Source organism: Globicephala melas, chromosome 7 (assembly GCF_963455315.2).
Source record: "Globicephala melas chromosome 7, mGloMel1.2, whole genome shotgun sequence".
Classification (NCBI taxonomy): domain Eukaryota; kingdom Metazoa; phylum Chordata; class Mammalia; order Artiodactyla; family Delphinidae; genus Globicephala; species Globicephala melas.
The window spans coordinates 71397176-71416991 of record NC_083320.1 but is presented as its reverse complement, the minus strand read 5'-3'; the positions used below and the strand labels follow the sequence as shown (position 1 = coordinate 71416991).

General features: G+C 37.4%; 2 protein-coding genes across 27 annotated transcripts in view; one reads left to right on the top strand and one right to left on the bottom strand.

The window, feature by feature from the left end:
* BAZ2B (bromodomain adjacent to zinc finger domain 2B) overlaps window positions 1–11189 on the bottom strand; it is a 382320-nt gene extending 371131 nt beyond the window's left edge. For 20 of the 21 annotated variants that reach the window (XM_060302371.1, XM_060302369.1, XM_060302379.1 and 17 more), the window contains exons 1-2: window positions 11061–11189; window positions 9449–9636 (exon numbers count right to left, since the gene is read on the bottom strand). The gene's annotated coding sequence lies outside the window, so the exon portion shown is untranslated. The remainder of the gene's footprint in view (window positions 1–9448; window positions 9637–11060) is intronic. The other variant, XM_060302372.1, reaches the window with a different exon arrangement.
* A 27-nt stretch (window positions 11190–11216) lies between these two features.
* MARCHF7 (membrane associated ring-CH-type finger 7) overlaps window positions 11217–19816 on the top strand; it is a 48561-nt gene continuing 39961 nt past the window's right edge. For all 6 annotated transcript variants that reach the window (XR_004038586.3, XM_030852693.2, XM_030852691.2 and 3 more), the window contains exon 1: window positions 11217–11404. The gene's annotated coding sequence lies outside the window, so the exon portion shown is untranslated. The remainder of the gene's footprint in view (window positions 11405–19816) is intronic.

The window sequence follows — 19816 nt, the reverse complement described above, 5'->3', positions numbered from 1 at the left end:
CAGGCAGATTCTCAACCACTGCGCCACCAGGGATGCCCCATTTTTTGCTTTTTTATTGGTTGTCCTAGAGTTTTCAGTATACATTTACAATAGTCCAAATCCACTTTCAAATAACACTACACCACTTCACATGTAGTATACCTCATAATAACAAAATAATTCTAATTTCTTCCTCCTATTCCTTATATTATTGCTGTTATTCATTTCACTTATATATGAGAATACTTAAGTATATATATATACATAGTTGCATACAGTTTTGGTATTATTATTTTGAATAAAGTACTGTTAGTTCAATTAAGAATAAGGAAGATAAAAGTTCTTATTTTATCTTCACTTTTTCCTTCTTTTGATGTTCTTTTTTTTTTTTTTTTTGCGGTACACGGGCCTCTCACTGTTGTGGCCTCCCCCGTCGTGGAGCACAGGCTCCGGACGCGCAGGCTCAGTGGCCATGGCTCACCGGCCCAGCCGCTCCGCGGCATGTGGGATCTTCCCGGACCAGGCACGAACCCGTGTCCCCTGCATGGGCAGGCGGACTCTCAACCACTGCACCACCAGGGAAGCCTGTTCTTCCTTTCTTTATGTAGGTCTGAGTTTCTGAACTACGTTAATTTCCTTCTCTGTAAAGAACTTAGTGTTTGTTTTTTTTTTTTTGGCAAGGTAGGTCTACTGGCAACAAATTCTCTCAATTTTTTTTTGTCAATTTTCCCTTCAGTTTTGAAGGTAATTTCACATGATATAGAATTCTAGGTTGGAGGGTTTTTTTCTCCCAACAGTTTAAATATTTCAGTCCACGCTCTTCTTGTTTGCATGGTTTCTGAGGAGGTGTTGGATGTAATTCTTATTTTGTTCCATTATAGGTAAGGTGTTTTTTTAACTCTGTCTCCTTTCAGGATGTTTTTCTTTATCTTTGATTTTTTTTTTATTTGAAAGTGATATGCTAAGGTATAGTTTTTGGGGACATTTACCCTGCTTGATGTTCTCTGAGCTCCCTGGATCTGTGGTTAGGTGTCTAACATTAATTTGGGGGAAATTCTCAGTCATTTTTGTTTCAAATAGTTCTGTTCCTTTCTTTCTTCTGATAGTAACATTACACTTATGTTAAACGTTTTCTAGTTGTCCCTCAGTCTTTGTGTAAGCAGATAGGGTGGAGGGTCCCCGGAAAAAGAGAACCAGGCATGGCTTTCTTGACATAAGGGAAGACATTTTTGGCCTAGGCCATTTTGTGATCTAATCCTGGCCACAGTGCTTGAACTTGAACAGGTCTCAGTAATTAATGATCTTAAGGGAACAAAAGAACCCAGGAACAAACAACTGTTATCAGGCAAGAGAAGTAACAATAGTAACAAAATAGTAACAAAAGAATATATAACTGCTGTAAAGATTCCCAATTATGTTTCAATGGTAAAGATTAGCCTAAAGTGCTCAACCACTAGATCAATTGGAACCTAAGGGATGATGATGCTGACCTTTTCTTTTAATAATATAATGTATATCTTATCCATTAGAATTTACTATTTTTATTAATAAACTTTTATTTTATTAAAATATTTTAGAAATATTGAGATAATATGACAATGTTCTACTAGAAAAATATTGCCTCAAAAAGTCTTCATTTACTGCTCATTTTTTGTTTCTTCCTATGAAATTTATATAAAAGTGATGCTTTCATCTTTTCTAGATAGAGTTAAATAACATGTTCAAAAATCTTTCACATCTGGGGGACTCTACATTCTCTCTCTTTTTTTTTAATTTTTATATTATATTGGAGTATAGTTGATTTACAGTGTGTTAGTTTCAAGTGTACAGCAAAGTAATTTAGTTATACATGTACAATATATCTATTCTTTTTCAGATTCTTTCTGACCCTTGTGACTTCAATCAACTAAAGCTTAGACTCTGTCAACCTTTGCCTCAAATCTATGCTGAATTCTCCTGCTCAAGTCCCTTCATGAATATGCATGTACCCTCAGCTTAAAAATTCCCCAATTTCGCTGTTGGGGAGATACTACTTTGGGAAAGATCTCCGGTGTTCTCCTTACTTGCTGCAAGTAATAAATCTTCACTCTCCCGATTTTTGCCTTGCTTGTTTCTTTTGGCTTGACACCCACCAAGAGGTGAACCCATTTTCAGGTAACACTTGGATATTCTGTTCTTTTTTTTCTTTTTAAGTCTTTGTTCTCTTTGATTTTTAGTTCTCAAGGGTTCTACTGATATATCCTCTAGCTCAGATATTCTCTCCTCAGCCATATATCCAGACTATTAATAAATTCATGAAAGACATTCTTAATCTCTCTTACAGTGTTTTCTATTTCTAGCACTTCTTTTTGGTTCTTTCTTAGGATTTCCAGGGTTTGTTCTCTCTTCTTACGCTGCCCAGCTGTTTTTGCATGCTGTCTACTTTATCCATTAGAGTCTTTAGCATATTAATCATAGTTGTTTTAAATTCCTGTACTGATAATTCCAGCATCTCTGCTATGTCTGGTTCTGATGCTTGCTCTGTCTCTTCAAATTATGTTTTTCACCTTTTGGTATGCCTTGTAATTTTTTCTTGATAGCCAGACACAATATACTGAGTAAAAGGAACTGCCATAAATAGGCCTTTATTAATGTAGTGGTAAGGCATGGGGGGATGGGAAGCATTCTACAGTCCTATGGTTAGGTCTCAGTCTTTTAGTGAGCTTATGCCTCTGGACCATGAACTTCACAAGAGTTTCTTAGTTTTTTTCTATCCCCTTAGGTGGGACAAAATGGCTAGAGTTGGTTATTTCTCTTCCCAAGGTTACTTAGGCTCTGATAATACCTCAGCAGGTTAGGCTGTAATTAACTAGTTTCCCCTGAGGGCAGGGTTTGTTAAGAAGAGAAAGCAAGAGGGAGGGGACATGGGGATATATGTATGCATATGGCTGGTTCACTTTGTTATACAGCAGAAACTAATACAACATTGTAAAGCAATTATACTCCAATAAAGATGTTAAAAAAAAAATAAAGAATGGATACTTGTAAGAAAAAAAAAAAGAGTAGAATGCTGTGGTGTATTTCAAAATGGTTCCTTTTCCTCTCTCCCTGCCAGAAGCTTGATGGAACTTTTCTTTGATATTTATTGTGGAAATCTGGTTAAGCTCCTGGAGGTAAACCTCACAATACTGTGGGGCGCCCCCTGTGACTGGGTCTCCCTGGAGTTTAAACTCTTAGAGTTGTCCACACTGAGCCTCCAGCAATTCATCAATTACAGTTCCGGTTTTCCTACCTGGCCCTGCTTCCTGTGGTGATTTGAGTTCTTGAGTCTCTCCTCCCATAAACCACAACTCCCTGTATTCAAATGCCTGTCTGTTTCTCCAGTCTTGGGGGTAGAGGTTTGCCTCTGTTCTTCCCTCTCTTATGGATCCATAAAGAGTTATTGATTTTTCAGTCTGTTCAGCTTTTTACTTGTTGTTAAGGTAGACGGAGGACTTCCAGGCTCCTTATGTGAAAGTGGAAACTGGAACAACTATTCCTTGATTTTTAACAGAAATACATGGTCCCATTCTTAAGGACTGGAGACCTGAGTCATTTGTTTTTTTATAAATAAAGGTAATTAACTCATTCATCTGCAGGAGGTGATGGAATGCTAAGTTCTAATTTTTTTTTTTAATTCAGAAAAAAGGGGAAATGTTTTCTTACTACTACTTAAAAATTTTTTAATAATTCTATCTGTATTCTAAAAATCAACTTCACATTCTATTTGTCTTAAAAGGAATTTTTTTATCTACCTTATATTAATAATTTTTGTTCATTTCTTTTCCATGACACATTCTTTTCTTGCATAAAATAAGTTAGGAATGGGACTTCCCTGGTGGTCCAGTGGTTAAGAATCTGCGTTCCAGTGCAGTGGATGCAGGTTCAATCCCTCGTTGAGGAACTAAGATCCCACATGCTGCAGGGTAACTAAGCCTGCGCGCTGCAAATATTGAGCCCACACACTCTAGCGCCCACGCACCACAACTAGAGAGCCCACGTGTGGCAACTACTGAGCCCATGTGCTCTGGAGCCCACCTGCCACATCTAGAGAGCTCACGCGCTGTGACTACTGAGCCCATGCGCTCTAGAGCCTGCGTGCCACAACTATAGAGAAGCCTGCACACTGCAACAAGAGATCCTGCGTGCTGCAACGAAGATCCTGCGTGCCACAACTAAGACCTGACACAGCCAAATTAAAAAAAAGTAATAGTAAGTTAGGAGTATTGCAAAGATAGTCTGTGCCAATTTTGCTGTGAACAAAGCTTAAATTCCAAATGTGGTTCTGATAGCAAGAAAAATCTAAATAGGGCAATACTTCTATCAATGTCTAAGAGTTGCTTTTCTCCTACTTTGGTTCATTTAGAAGTTTTGTAGTAATATTTACTTCTTTGTATACATTTTTCTTTCAACAAAGAGAAGAAATGGTAATAGTTTCTATGTGGCCTTCTTCCAAGCACAGGTAAGACTAAATACTAACATTTTCCTTTCTGGACATTATCAATAAGAATTATTTAAATTTAACATTAAATTCTTTTCCCAAACTTTTTAGATACATATTTTCATCTACTCAATTAATTTTTAATGCTGTACTTTGATTAATATCTTATTTCTTCAGATAAAAAGTTATTAATAAGGCCTATTAAAATCTTGATATACAACTTCACAAAAATAATTGTATTTTAGAAGTATTCTAGCAATCTGTATTACTATGACTAGTAATGAAATTAAGGTATCAGAAAAGCATTTGATTATCAAACAACCTAAGGAAGTAAAGTCTAACAAAATGGTAATATCAATTTATTTATAAGACTGTTAAAAGACATAAAGGAAACCAAATATTCATTAAATTTATATTTTCATTCAAATCCCATGACGCTAATATGCAAACACATGCCCAAAACTTTCAATTCAAGTAACTATTTGAGATAAAGTTCATAAGATTTAAAAATATCTTACTAAATGGACTTGAAAACAATGAAACAATCACTTTCCTGAGAAAAGCCTTCCCACAAATTTAGGCAAAATTAACAGTATGCAAACAAAACAAAAAAAGTACTGAATTAATATCTTCTAAAAACTGAATTAAAATATAATTAATTAAAGTACAGAGTTCTTAGCTTTGAAGAGAATATTCAAACCACAACAAAAATCAACAAACACCACTATGTTTGTGTGATGTGCTAAAGCTAAGAATTACAAACATTAAACCTACATGAAAGATTTAAAGCACATCACCATTTTCATACCTTTTATGATGACATAATAGAGAAAATGTAGGATTTCTTCTATATTGTCCATGGTACAAATAGCCAACTTATCAAGAGTGACTAAGGCTCCATGGTAGAAAACTTAGGTTGGACTCTGGGATAGAGAACAGGGTGATTTAAGAAACTGAATAGTATGTATGTGCGTAGGTATATCGTTTTTTTAAAATTATTATGATATACAAAAGTATTGATGAGATGTTTTTAGATAACTGAAGTATATTCAATGGCTTTAGCAAACTGCTGAGAAAAGGAAACAAGAATAGTGGGAAAAGAAATTAAGATAATTCTTAGGCAGTTTGGTAGTATAACATGCACTGTATAATGCAAAGCTGGTTAAGTATATTGGGTGAGTCTGAAGGAAATAGTTACCATTCCTTATAATTGAATAGGTAGGTGACAGAAATGCAGAACAGTATTGATATATGAAAAAGATTCAAAAGGGAGCAAAACAATATTTAGAACTATAAACTATAGTTCTAAATAGTTCTGTTTAGTTTATAGTTTATAGTTCTGAATAGTTGTTTTCAAAATAGGAAATCCAGAAATAAATCCAGTAGAAATCTGAAAAGTCAATGTATAACAAAAGTAGTCTTTCTAATCACAAAGAATAGATTATTTAAGGGATGCTACTGGCAAAACTGGCTATCCATTGAGAAGAAAATAAAATTAGATCCTATTATCTTATTCCATATACAAACATTGATTTGAGTTTAATTAAACATAGTCTAGAAAAATCCAGGATATTACATGATACAATATAGGGATAGGTAATACTTTTTTTTTTTTTTTTTTTTTTTTTTGCGGTACACGGGCCTCTCACTGTTGTGGCCTCTCCCATTGTGGAGCACAGGCTCCGGACGCGCAGGCTCAGCAGCCATGGCTCACGGGCCCAGCCGCTCTGCGGCACGTGGGATCCTCCAGGACCGGGGCACGAACCCGTGTCCCCTGCATCGGCAGGCGGACTCTCAACCACTGCGCCACCAGGGAAGCCCGGTAATACTTTTTAAGCTAAGATACAAACCCCAAAATTATAAAAGAAATCACAGACACATTTTACCATATGAACATATCTATAGCAAAAGATAATAAATGGCAAGTCAACAGACACATGATAGAGTTGAAAAAAACACTGTGAAGGAAGGACAGAGTAGTAATATCTATGACATCAAAAAGAAAGGATAGGACTTCCCTGGTGGCACAGTGGTTAAGAATCTGCCTGCCAATGCAGGGGAAACAGGTTCGAGCCCTGGTCTGGGAAGATCCCACATGCTACAGAGCAACTAAGCCCATGTGCCACAACTACTGAGCCTGTGCTCTAGAGCCTGTGAGCCATAACTACTGAGCCCATGTGCCACAACTACTGAAGCCCTCACGCCTAGAGCCTGTGCTCCACAACAAGAGAAGCCACAACAGTGAGAAGCCTGTGCACCGCAATGAAGAGTAGCCCCCACTCATTGCAACTAGAGAAAGCCCGGGCACAGCAACGAAGACCCAACACAGCCAAAAATAAATAAAGAAAGAAATTTATTTTAAAAAAAGAAACAAAAGGATAAACAATCAATATAAATAGGGATTTAGAGAAAAAGGTACTTTTGATTGAAAAATTAAGATGAATATGCACATTGAAATTTGATGCTGTTTTATAAAATAAATGGTAAAAAAATTTCTATATGAGTATTTCTCTGTGTGTGTGTGTGTGTTAAATAACTATTCCTTCAACATTGTATAACTGCAGAAAAAAATGCAGAAGGATACTCACTAATTTTTCAAGAATGTTTATGGAGTAGTAAATATGGGTAAGAGAGCCAAATTAAAAAGGAAATTATAAGGGAAGAAAAGAGAAAAAAAAGAAAAGAAAAAGGGGGGAAAAAAGCAAAAGAACCATCCTGTACTAAAATAGCTAGTATGTACGATGTAATCACATACCTACATTGTTATAAAATTGTACACAAATGTAGACATGAAAAAAAAATTAAGATTAAAAAGGACGTTGCAATCAAACTTGCCAGAGGGCATATCCAAGGAATTCATATCAGTATTTAGATGCTCTTCTGCTTGCATTCTCACAAAATATAGTCCAAAGTGGCCATGGAGGCCGAGCATAGTTCTTGATTATTATCAATCTGAAGTTGTTATGTATGTGTTTGGCTTGACAGCATTAAAGGAACAGGGGTCACTTCAATCTGGTTTTATGGTTTATTCCAGAGGTCAACAAACTTTCTATGAAAAAACCAAATAGTAAATATATTTTAGGCTTTCTGGGCCATATCATCTCTATCACAGCTACTCATCTCTGCCGCTGTAGGCAAAAGCAGTCATAGACTTCGATGGTTAATTTTGTGGTTAAATTGGGGAGGCCAGAGTATCGAGTTAATTAATCATATGCTAATTTAGGCATTGTAGTGAAGATATTTTGTATAGTAATTGTAGATAGATAGATAGATAGGTAGACAAGTAGATAGATAGTTAGGTATCACATACTATTGGTTCTGTTTCTGTGGAGAACCCTGACATACACAGATAAGACTACATAAATTAAAAAAAAAAGACTACATAAATTAATGGACCTGGCTGTGTTCCAATAAAACTATTTACAGTAACAGGTAGTGGATCACATTTGGCCTTGTACCATAGTTTTCCAACCTTTAGTAGTATCGATAATAAAAGATAGTTGCTTTTATTAAAAACTCCATGTTTCAGGCAGTGTGAAAGGTGTTTCACACATGGATTCCAAGTGCTCCATAAGCTGAGAATTGTTCCTGACCAGGCCAGATGTTCTGGAGCAGCAATGTGATCTGGAATGATTTTTCTAGAACCAGTGAGATCTAGACCATAGCTTAAGCGTAAGAAAGAGTTTCTCAGAGAAGGCTTCAAGATGGTATTCTTTTTATTTGTTTTTATATTGTTTTACCTATTGGCTTTAGGGGTTGAAAGTTATTGCTTCTAATCCAACAGAAGTAAACCAACAGCATGTCTTGGATGCTCACTTATTAAATGGGGTACCTTTCAATTGAACTTGATAAGGGGAAAATTAAAATTCACTAAATCAGGGGTTTATTATTTTTGGTAAAAAGAATTTTTTACATCAAAGATTTAAAGGAAAGGACCTTTTAAGTAACATATTCCTTTGAAGACAGAGTCTTCAATCTATAGCTATTTTTCAGTAAGTACCATACACTTAAAGTTATCTATAACTTTAAATAGTAGAGCCTCAGTTTGGTTTATGCCACAAGGTTCCCTTCTCCAGAGATTAATAAAACTCCCATTTAAGAAGAATTGGCATCCTTTGTTTTCAACTTAGGGGCCCCCCAATAAGCACTCTTATTTCATCCCAGGTATTACCTTCTGTTCCTCAAAAGTTTAAGAAATAACCTACATTTAAATTAATTTGATTTACAAAAAGCAAATATAATCACATCTTTTCACGATCACATCATTTATGCAAAGTGGAGAATATCTATAAAATTACCCTTACCATAGAGAAGCTTCTTGGAAGGTAAGGTTGTAAATGTTAAAATGTGGGGAAAACAGGAACTTTGAAATTCAATATCTGAAAGAGAATTCTAACCTATCAAGTAGCTGAAGAAATACTTAAGCATAAGAGTAAAGGGTTGTTATGATCATGGCCAAATGACAGACAAATTTATAAAGTAAAAGGGGATAAATTAATAATAGTAAAGAAGACCTTAATTTAGAGAAGTCAAGTTCGGAAATGGAAACTAAAGGGTTGGTGTGGCAAGTGGTGAACAAAGATATTTAGATACAAAAAAGTATGTCAGAGTTGGTCATAAGCATAAAAAGTTCAGCAAAGGAAGGTCAAGTGGGGGAACTCTGTGCAAAAAAAGGCAACTGCTGGGTCTAAATTGGTCAGAACAGTTCTAATTTCAAATAAGTTGCCATCAAATCATTGGTCCTGATTTTAAGTTCAGAAAATATAGTCACTATCATACCTATTTGTATCTACAATCTGTTATCAAACTGTCTTTAACGTAGAAAATCTTAATAATTATTTGCTGATAATGATAATTATCTGGAAACTCAAATCAGAGAAAGGACATTTAAAAACAATATCAACTAATAATTCTTAAAAAAAATACTTATTAGTGGTCTTTATTTACTAGCATCAACAAGAAACTGATTTGGAAGTTCTGTTTAGCATAGGAAATTGGTGCCACACTCACCTCTGCTGATATTATCAGCGTTGGGTGGGGATGAAGCGACAATCTGCCAAAATCTGAACCATCCTTACCAGGTTTGGGGTTTCTGTAGAGAAGTCACCTCTATCAAGTCTGACTGCCATAGCTCAGGAAAATAGTGCAGTCATTCCTCCTAGCGTACAATGTACTTCAGAAGAAGATGTTTAAGGGACCTGTGTAATAAGCCCCAGGAAGATAATATTAGTAGTGGTTTAGACAAGGAATGTAATAGCTAACAATTATGGAATGCTTATTATGTTCCAGGAACTGATGCATTATCTCATTTAATCCTTTCAACAACCTTGTGGGTTATGGGTATTCTTATTAACTCCATTTTACAGAAAACCTGGGCTTGGCAAGGTTAAAGAATTGCTCAAGACAACAAAGGTAGTAAGAGGCTGGGCTAGGATTTGAACCCATGCAGTCTGATGCTTCAGGGTGTGTATACCCATAACCACAATGCTACAGGTACACTCAAACAGGCTGGGGGGAAAATAACAGTTTTCTATACATGGTAAATTAATTTTCTCAAACTTAATCTCTGTTCACTTTATCCCACACCAGATGGTTAATCTTCAACTCACATTTTTAAAAGTTATACTGGCATTTATGTGCCAACTTTAAATAATAATGATCTTTAGTATTTTACAATTTACAATAGTGAAGCATGGACAGTCTGTTAGTCCCCAAGACAGAGAGAAATAGAGATGATACTGATAGTGCACACTCTCCAAGTGAAATGACAAAGAAATACACATAAACTTCATACTTCATTTATTGAAATTATTTGGATCCAATGAATTGCTTAAACAACCCAATAAAACAGGTCAGTTTACAAATCAAGTGTCATCAGTATGCCTCCAAGTTTCAATAACTTATCTTCACCGGTGAAGAACTTATATGTTTGATACATTATTCAAAACCCACATATCACCTAAATCCACAGAAACTGTGGCTTTTTCCTCTAACCTACTCCCTTTTATTCATTAGTATTCACTTACATCTTCGTTCACCACATTTATAGCTCTTTGAAGGTTTCGTTTCATTCTCATCAGACCATTTACCTCACAATTTTCCTCCCTGTTTCTAAATGGATGCATTTTTACTGGAAAATCTGTAGCTACACTACCAAAGATCAGTATCACGATTTAAAAGACATGACTGCAAAAGTACACCACCACCAACACCGAATTACCGCAAGGAACGAAAGGTCCCAGACAAATGAGCTCCAGCCTTTAAAGAGGACAGCTCGCTGCCACCACCTAGGGCGGGCAGGGAATAGGAGGAGGGGAGGTCGGAAAGGCAGTGTTTGATTCAAGTCAATAAACGTTCACTGCGCCACTCACCAAGCGCCAAAAAAAAAAAAAAAAAAAAGATGGGCGGTATTTCGAGCAGTGGGCCTTGCAGGTTTGCCGGAGAGGGCAAGAGACTGTGGCGCGGACTCGGACGCTGGGGAGCGGCAGGGCTGGATCTGAGCCCTTCACCAGGCAGGCGACGGCGGCCAACCAGGGCCGGGCCTCCAGCGCCCCGCTCCCGCGGCCCGCACACTCGCCGGCCCAGCCACCAGCCCGATGGCCGACCAGCCGCAGCCGCTTACCGGTGGCGCCTCGCTGCCTCCCCGGAGGCAGCCCTTCAACGGTTGTCGCAGTCAGAGCACCACCCCGCGGTGGGGTACGTCGAGCCCGCCCGCAGCTCTCGGATCCGCTCAGCTCCACCACTCTCGCGAGAGGTCGGGGAGGCCGCGAAGTGGAGGAAGGAGAAGGGAGGGGCATTTAACGGTGGTGGCTGGTTCTGCGCCGGATCCGGGAGTCGGGCGGACGCCATTGTGATTCGGGGCCGACTCTTCTGCCTCTGTTAGAGGCCTTAACTCCGAGGAGGAAGGCGGCGGTGTGATCGCTGGAAGCGGGACGGGCCCTGTTCAGTGCCAGCTCTGGAGCAGGGGTAATAAGCTGCGGAGTTCGGGCTTCTCCCTCTCGGGGAGGGGGTTGTAAAGGCCGCGGGTGGGGGAGGGGAGGAAACGAAGTGCTAGCCTGGGGACGCCGAGGCCGCCTCCTTCCTCTCAGAATCGGGGCGGAGGAGCTTGATCCGGGACCGCGGGTACTAAGGGGAACCGGGCACAGGCCTCCTCTGCCGGCGGCCTTTCGTCCCGTGTTGGAGTTTGTGACGGTTGGAGGGGGCAGGCTGTGCGTCTTCGTTGTGGACGTGCGGCGGGCGAGGGCAAGGGGCTTGAGCCCTGTTTTGGCCTTTGGCTACCTCCTCCTCGACGGGGGTGAGGACGGTCCTCCGGGGCGGGCGGGGAGTGTCACGAGTGAGGTATTTAATGAGCGAGGTGTTGAAGACAGGGAGGCTTAGGGCTCTGCCAACCCAGGTTCGAATTGAAGGGACTTTGCCAGCCCCTTAGATGGGATAAAGGTTTGCTCATTGATCGTCCCAGATCTTGAGTATCGTGATACTTTGGGATTCCTTTTGTATTGTGGTAAGTTATATGTTATTCAAATTGAACTAGGTGGTGGTATGTATAAAAACGGACCTGTTGGCGTAAGAAGTGAAATATGGAAGGCACTAGTAGTTGAATACAGTACTCCCTCATTTTGTTGAAACTGCGTAGAGAAGATGAATGTGTACACACAGCAAAAATACTACAATTCTTTTTTCCTACGAACAGATGTAAATATATGGGGAACATCTCTGTCTTGGTAGTACATTGATCACGACCGTTGTCGTTTGGCGCTATTAAGAGCAAAGGTGCCAAGTGAAATTGAGTAATTTTTTTTCGGTTTTGTAGGATGTTTTAGGTTTTGTTTTTTCTTTAATAAAATAATTTTAAAATTTCCCCTTTTCTTTCTCTCATCTGTTCGTTTCTGTCTAGGACTAAGAGATAAGGTTAAAGATGAATTTTTGATTTAAAATCAAACGGTATACTGTTGTTAAAAAGGCAGACACACACTGTAACTAGATTTTTTCTTTTCCGTGAGATAAAATTGTGTTTCAGAAATGGGGTCAGTATTTGATTTACAGCTCTACAGCATTTTGTGAAACAGCAGTGGCGTAGGAGGCATTAGAGGCCGCTCTGGGTTTGAGTCTTGATTTCGCCATAATTATTTAACCTCTTCCTAGAGTTGAAATGAGGATTAAATTAGATGAAGTAGTGTGTAGCAGTCAGCACGCTGGGGGACATAATACTTGCAGAATGAACTTTGGATGAATGTAAGCAGTTGGAAATGATACTAAGTCCAGTTGTTTATATTCATGCATTCTTCAAATTTTACTCTCCCTGTAATATGTCCCTCACAGAGTACTGATTGCTTCTCAACACACACAATAATATACACTTATATAAGTTCTATACTACAAATGTTTTTAGATAAGAACATTTTACAGCTCTTCTTTTGCCCTAAATTATACCACAGATATCAGCATGGTCGGTAAGCATAGTCCTGAGTTTTTTTCTGAAGTTGCGTGCTGGGTCAAATGTCATGAATAAGAATGGTTAAAAATTCCTGCTTATTTAAGTACAGGCAATTTCTGTTTCTGTCACATTGGTAAGAGAGCTTAATTTCCCAGGTAAAGCACAAAGATGCCCCTATATAGACATGCACATATGTTCTATGTGAAGGTGTCAGATAATCAGGTTGAACATAAAAAGACATCCATGGCCCCAGTTTTTAACCAGCTACATATCCATTTCACACAGCTGTTCATCTGGTATATGTTCAAGAGTTGCCCGCTTAATTTTAGGAAAATAATTGTAATGGTGTAAAACTATCAAATGTAAAAATTTTTGAAAGTTTGTTATTTGTTGTATTTTAGCTACTAGATTAGGGCTTCACATTACAAGAAGGAGGTTGACACAGCTTCCACCTTCCACAACTCACAATTTAATCATCAGACTAATGTATAAACAACAACTGCTATTATCTTAGTGTAAGTATTGATATATGGTAGTATTGTGAGAGCACAGAGAAGAGGTGTTTGATCTTGGGGGAAATTTTTACAGGAAATATTACTTGAACTGAGATGTGAAGGATGATTAGGAGTTTGATAAGGAAACTGAAAGTCATGGTATCATGGTTTGTTTTAGGAATATACAGTTTGTTCCGCATAGCTGAAACAATTGAATGGAGGGTTAGAGCATGACATGAAAGACCTTCAGTACTGTTTTTGAAAGTTAGTGCTCTATGCTGTTGGGAATAAAGAGCTGTTGTGTCCCCAGCCAAATAAAAAATGATTTTAAATTATCTGTGCTGATACATCCTTCTGTTACTACAGATAATTAAGTGCTAGTAATAAAGAACAGTGGGGAATGCATAAGTGAAATGCACAAGGTTGTATCAAACCTCATTTTTAACCAACAAATTAAACTTAACTAATGAACGTTTTAACTGTTAAATAACTTAATCAACAACTGATCACATTAGTGTAATTACAGTTTAAAACTGAGTAAAGATTTTGAGTTCTTACTAAGATCTACTTGAATTCACTAAAGCAGAATTATAGTGAAATAATTTATCTTCTCACAATTATTATTTTGCAGAAATTCGATTTTTAATACACTTGCTAATCATAAGATGAACACAGAAATGGAGAGCAGGATAAAATTATAATTTGAGAGTTGGCTGCGTTTTACTTTTCATGATCTTAATTTTTAACTTTTCTTCTCTGGTCCAAACTCATGTGGTGAAAACTGGTTTTTCTTGTTCTCAAATGTATTTCTCTGGCTCTACTGGTTAGACTAGATAAGTTGAACACCTGGTTTTAAAATTACCTACTGTCATATACCCACTTTTGTCAATAACTTTAAGAAGGCATATTTTGAACCTTAAAAGTTAGTTTTCATCTCTTCATTATGATCATTGCACTTCAGTGTAACGTGTTTCCCACTTTCAGAATAACTCTAAAATGGTTTCCAGTTATGGAATGAAGATTGAAACTTGACACAGATTAAATACACTTCAAAGGAGGACAGATTACTTCAAAGTATTCTAACGTAGACTTAACATCATAGTCCTGTTTTTCATGGAGATGTTGAACTTTTTTCTAGTTATTGATAGTATTTTTTAAGACCTGGATGGCTGTATCTTTACGTGTTAAATATTTGTCAGCTAAAAATCAAGGCATTTTTTTAAAGACCCCACAAGTTCTGTGCTTTAGAAGTGCTTTCCTTATGTGACTACCTTTAGTTTTCATGTCTCCATGTTCACTAGGATCAATAAAACACTAGGATTTCCCATTAAGAAAAAAAAATTTTTTTCCCAGAAGATTTTTTAAACAAAAGGATATACCAAATAGAGGTAGATAAAGGAATTGTAACTGTGTTTATATTTCTGGAAGATTATTGGCTATTGAAATACATTGGTATTTTCTATGATAACTGTGGTCTTAATGCCATGAATTTATTGTATAGTAATGTTGTGCTTTTGGTAATTCAGTAACTGTAACTCCCCTGGATATTAAAGACGAAGTCTAAGTTAGACCCTGAAATCGAATCAGATTTTTCATAAGACCGGATGCATAATGATAATTGTAGGAAAGTAAAAGGAATAAGTTACAAAGCTTTACTTTATTGCTACGTAACGCAGCACCTCAAAACCGTGTGGATTAAAACTACTGTTTACAGTGTTTTTACAGTTCTCTGTGCCTGTTGGGTAGTTCTGGTTTCCCCTGGGTTCACTCATGTATCAGTTATTCAGCTGAAGGATTTCTCAGGCTGGCACGTCCAAGATGGCATCACTCACATTTCTGGCACTTGGTGTTGGTTAAACATGGAGGCTTTGCTTAGTGTGGTCTTTTATGACATGGGGGTCCCAAGACAGCATTCCAGGAGAGTGAAAGTGGAAGCTATAAGACTTCTTACAGCCTTGGAAATCATATGTCATAGTGTATTCTTAGTCAAAGTAAGTCTCACAAGGTGGCCCACACTCAGGGGGTGGGGAAATAGATTCCACCTCCTCTCAGGCAGACCAGCTAGAGGACAATGCAAAAGGGTCTGGGTATTCAGCTGGGAGGGATTTGTAGCCATACTTTGTAATTACCACAGATTGCTTAGAATATTTTAAGAACAGACATTCTTAAGGATGTCATCACTGGGATTTGCTTGAAAATAGAGGAGGGTGAAGTAGTCAAATGTTGATAATTGTTGAAGAATGTTGTTTGGCTTCTGGAGGCTTATTATTGTCTCCACTTTTGTGTAAGTTTGAAATTTTTTCATAGTAAAAAAAAAATTTTTTTAAGTGTACTCAGGTAATCTAAACTCCATTTTGCAAAGTGATTTTGACCTTATTTTCCATTTATTATTACCAGAATAGAATAGTACTCTGTTGCTTAGTATTTACTACTTCCTTTGTGGTATACAGATACTAAGGGGTATAAACTAGCAGTACTACAATTTATAAAGGGAATTGTTTTTAGGAGTTCTTTATAGATTTTATTGTAATGTAAGATAAAAAAAAACTTTTCTTCTGCCAGTAACTTTCCCTTAATTATCAAAGTTAGGTCAAATACATTAAAGAAGTTTTGGAAAACTAAGTTAAGAAAACAAAACCCACCCAGATGTACAGTAAAATGTGAATAATGGCTATTTTTTCCCCAATTTCGTATGCATATACTTATGTAAGGTATGTACGTTTTCTTTACTCAGCAGCAAGTATTCTCCTGTACATAAATCTGAATGACTTTAAAAAGTCTTCACTATGTATTAAAGACAAATTTCAAATAATGAAAAAGCCAAAATAATGCCTACTAAGCTGTTTGTATGAAAATCTTTTAACATCTGATGGTATTGCTTAATAATAGCTGGTATTTGAGGATTATATACTGTGTGCCAGCAAAGCTCATGATATACCTGTAAAGTTGGTACTATTATTATTCCCATTTTGTAGGTGAAGAAATTAAGCATTAGATTAAGGCTAGAGTCATACCAAGTAAGGGACAGACTTAAAAGCTAGCATTCTCAAATATTATGTTTTTACAAAAGTTAGAAGTTGGCTCATATGCTAAAAATTGGGCAGTGCTTAATTTATCTTGCCTATCCTGTTTCCTGTTTTGGAAAAAGAACCTTTGTTAATGAATAGTTTTAAAATAAAGGGAAAGTCTTAGGTGTAGGTTGTACTGTTTGTTAGTATGAATGGGGCTGGAGCCTTTTTGTTTGTCTGGTCATTTGGTTTATGACTACTATATGACTGTTGACAGATCCTGAACAAGACTGTTATTGTAGGAAGGGGACACAGTGATTTGTAGAGGATCACATGAGAGGATCTGAGAGGATACATGTTATTTGAGAGATCCCTTTATAAGCAGAATCATCGAAAAACCTTTGAGCATTGCTCTGCTATTTCTCTTAGGAATTAACAGCTTTCCAAATTTGGTAGAAAACAAAAATTCAAGTCCTATTTGGTAGACAACTTGTGGCGGTGCTCAGAAAAAACTTTACTCTTAAGTAACGTGTAGAACTCCTTTGTTCCAAGTGTTTTCCTATACTGCCTGAAGTTTTTCAGTTTACTTTTTCATAGTGCCCTAAATTCTACTAATTAGACATTCAGTGGCGGGGGCGGGGCTACCAAGAGTGATGAGATAGAAGTTACAGTTCAAGCAGAAGGCAAGGAGGTAGCATATGTGTATGGGAAAAAGTAAAATCAGTGTAAGTGATTGAAAATCAGTTAGCCCAGATTGCGCTCCTGGGTTTTCAGAACTATTTCTAGCATGCTTCTAGACCTCTTTTGGGTACTTCAGGCTACCTGTTTTTTATAACCAACTCATCTTGGTGTGCTTCTTTGTCCTCCACTCCCAACTCCCTGCAAATAAATAAAGAGAAAAATGTTTTTCATCAGTATGCTGAATAATCCAATCCCCCCCCCCACCCCCATTACATTCCTTTCTACTTGGGATGTTCTGAATCTACCTTCTATCCATATTTTGGCTCTCACTAATTTGTTTGGAGCCACTGTGTCTCTTCCTAATAACTTGTCCTTAGTTTGGGGCGTGGGTGGGTGGTTTGTTTTTAGCTGCCTCAAAATTTTTAGTAGATACTGAGCCTACTAAAGCCTAGAGCAGTGGTTTCTTTCCCATGGTTCCACAAAGGTAATAAGATTATTGACTTTCAGAATTGTAAGAAATTCAGGGAACTATATAAATCTATTATTAAGGCTAGGCAAAACTGAAGTTTTGTTGGACCACTGATTGTTTCATCTTTGAAAGCTCTAATTGCTTGTCAGGAACTTAATTTCTGGGATCCTTAGGGAGAAAAGTAATACACAACCTGCTTGTAAAAAGCTTCAGAATTGTTGCCTTATTAAAGTACAAACTTCCGAGCAAAGGACACAAGATTGCCTTTACAATCCGGATATAATCTACCTTATGTATTTATTTCCTTGAGAGTCCTTCGTGTTCTCCTTTTCCACGCCTTTGCTTTCATCCCTAACACATTATTTTCTATTTTCCAGTTCTTCAACATGCTTTAGCATCTTTATGTTTCCTCCTCTTTTTTTGTATTCAATCTTCAAAGGTCAACTCAGATGACACCTCATCTGAAATCTTTCTCATCTTGTTGGAACTTTTGGATCCCCATTCAATGCTCCCATAGCATTTTCAGAGTTTTCTTAAGTGTAATGATTTTTAGCAGTCTGGTATGAATGTGTAATCTAGCAATTAGTGTAATTGCTAATTATTTTAGTTGGTTTTTTTGGGGCTTCTTGACTGTGATCAAATCACTTCAGCCAATTTCTCTTCAAATTTTTTCTGTGCTCTAGTTCTTTCCTTCTGTAACTTTACTTAAATGTACAGTAGTTTTTTTACTCTTTCCTCAGTGTCTCTTAAATCCTCTCTTGTATTTACCATTATCTGTTTTTCCAAACTTCATTCTGGATAGTTTTCCTCTAGCCTATTTCCCAGTTCCCTAGTTTTTCAGGTTTGCCTAGGCTACTGGTAAATGCATCCATTTCCCAGTTTGCTAACATTAGGGCCATCTCTTCATCTGGTTCTGTTGATTTTTATCTCTTGATGATGGACTGTTTTTTTTTTCCTTGTATTTTTGTGTCTTAATTTTTGATTGAATGGGAAACAGTGGAAATAAAAGAATAGTAGAGACTGAGATCAATAATTTTGATGCCTGGATGTGGACATACTCTTCTGTCACTGTTAGTGTGGTGGGTTGAGTTGGTTTAGTCTGTAGTTAAGCTGGGTTTGAACTTTATTATTGCTTTATATATTTTCAAAGTATTGCAGTAGTGGATTGCTGCTGCATGGTGCTTAGTGTGAGGCTGGAGTGCTGGAGGATTTCTTTGAGTATTTCACTAGCCTCAACTTCCTGCAGGCCCTGCACATCTGCACCACTAAGGCTCTAAAGCTGTCGTAACTCCCTCAGCAGTAAACTGCTGCACCTTCCTATTGGAGCAAAGTTCATGGTGAAAGGAGGTGTTCTATGTTTTATGCATCCATCTCCAGTCTTAGGTGGGCTCTGTGTGCCTGATCCTCAGAGGTGGGGCTGTCCCAAGATTTATGCCCTTCTCCCTGTCTCCTGGGTATAGCGTGCAGGCAGACTCCTGCCACATTCTCCCCACCAGGGTGAACTGGAACTAGGATTTTTTTTAAGGTGGTAGTTGGAAGTTAACTGGAAAAGGTAGGTTAGAGTTCTGGATACTGGGGCAAAGAATTTAGACTTTGCTTTTAAGGTAGTAGAAAAACAGTTGAAAGTATGATTGGGGAGTGGTGCTGTTACTAGTAGGGTGAAATAGAAACGAAGAAAATGTGTGGATTAATGATGAGTTCTCTTTAGACAAGGCCTAGTGTGGTATTATTAGAGACAAACTTTGTTGGTTTACTTAGAGTAGGCCTCATATTCAAGTAAAGTCTTGCTGAAAAACATTGTAAAATTCAATTTAAATTTGTCTGTTTTAGTATAAGTTGTGTGATAGATGTTTTCAGTTGCATTTGACATGAGACTATGAGATCTTGTTAACTTGCAGATAGCATTGGGCACAGAACTTTGCATGTCAGGTAATGAGAGAATTCTTTGAGGCTTTTTACCTAGACTAAGAAAGTTTAAGTTAAGATTTATAGTGTTTAATGGGCCACCAAAAACATGAACTTGCTTTAAAGAACTCTTCAGAGGTTTCCTAGGAAGCCCAGCTGAATGAAATTACCTATTAAAAATGTAGTAATTTTTTACTAGGTAACAAGCCACAGGTTTATGAGACGAAAGACTACATAAATTTTGGAGTTGGTATGAATATCTGTTTTCCACTCTTGTTGCTCATGCCAATTACTATTAAAATGCCTGAAGGTAAGGGAACACTTAACAGTGATATTAAGACTAGTTGGGTAAACTAGCAGTTAAATATCAGCTTCAGAGAATCTTCA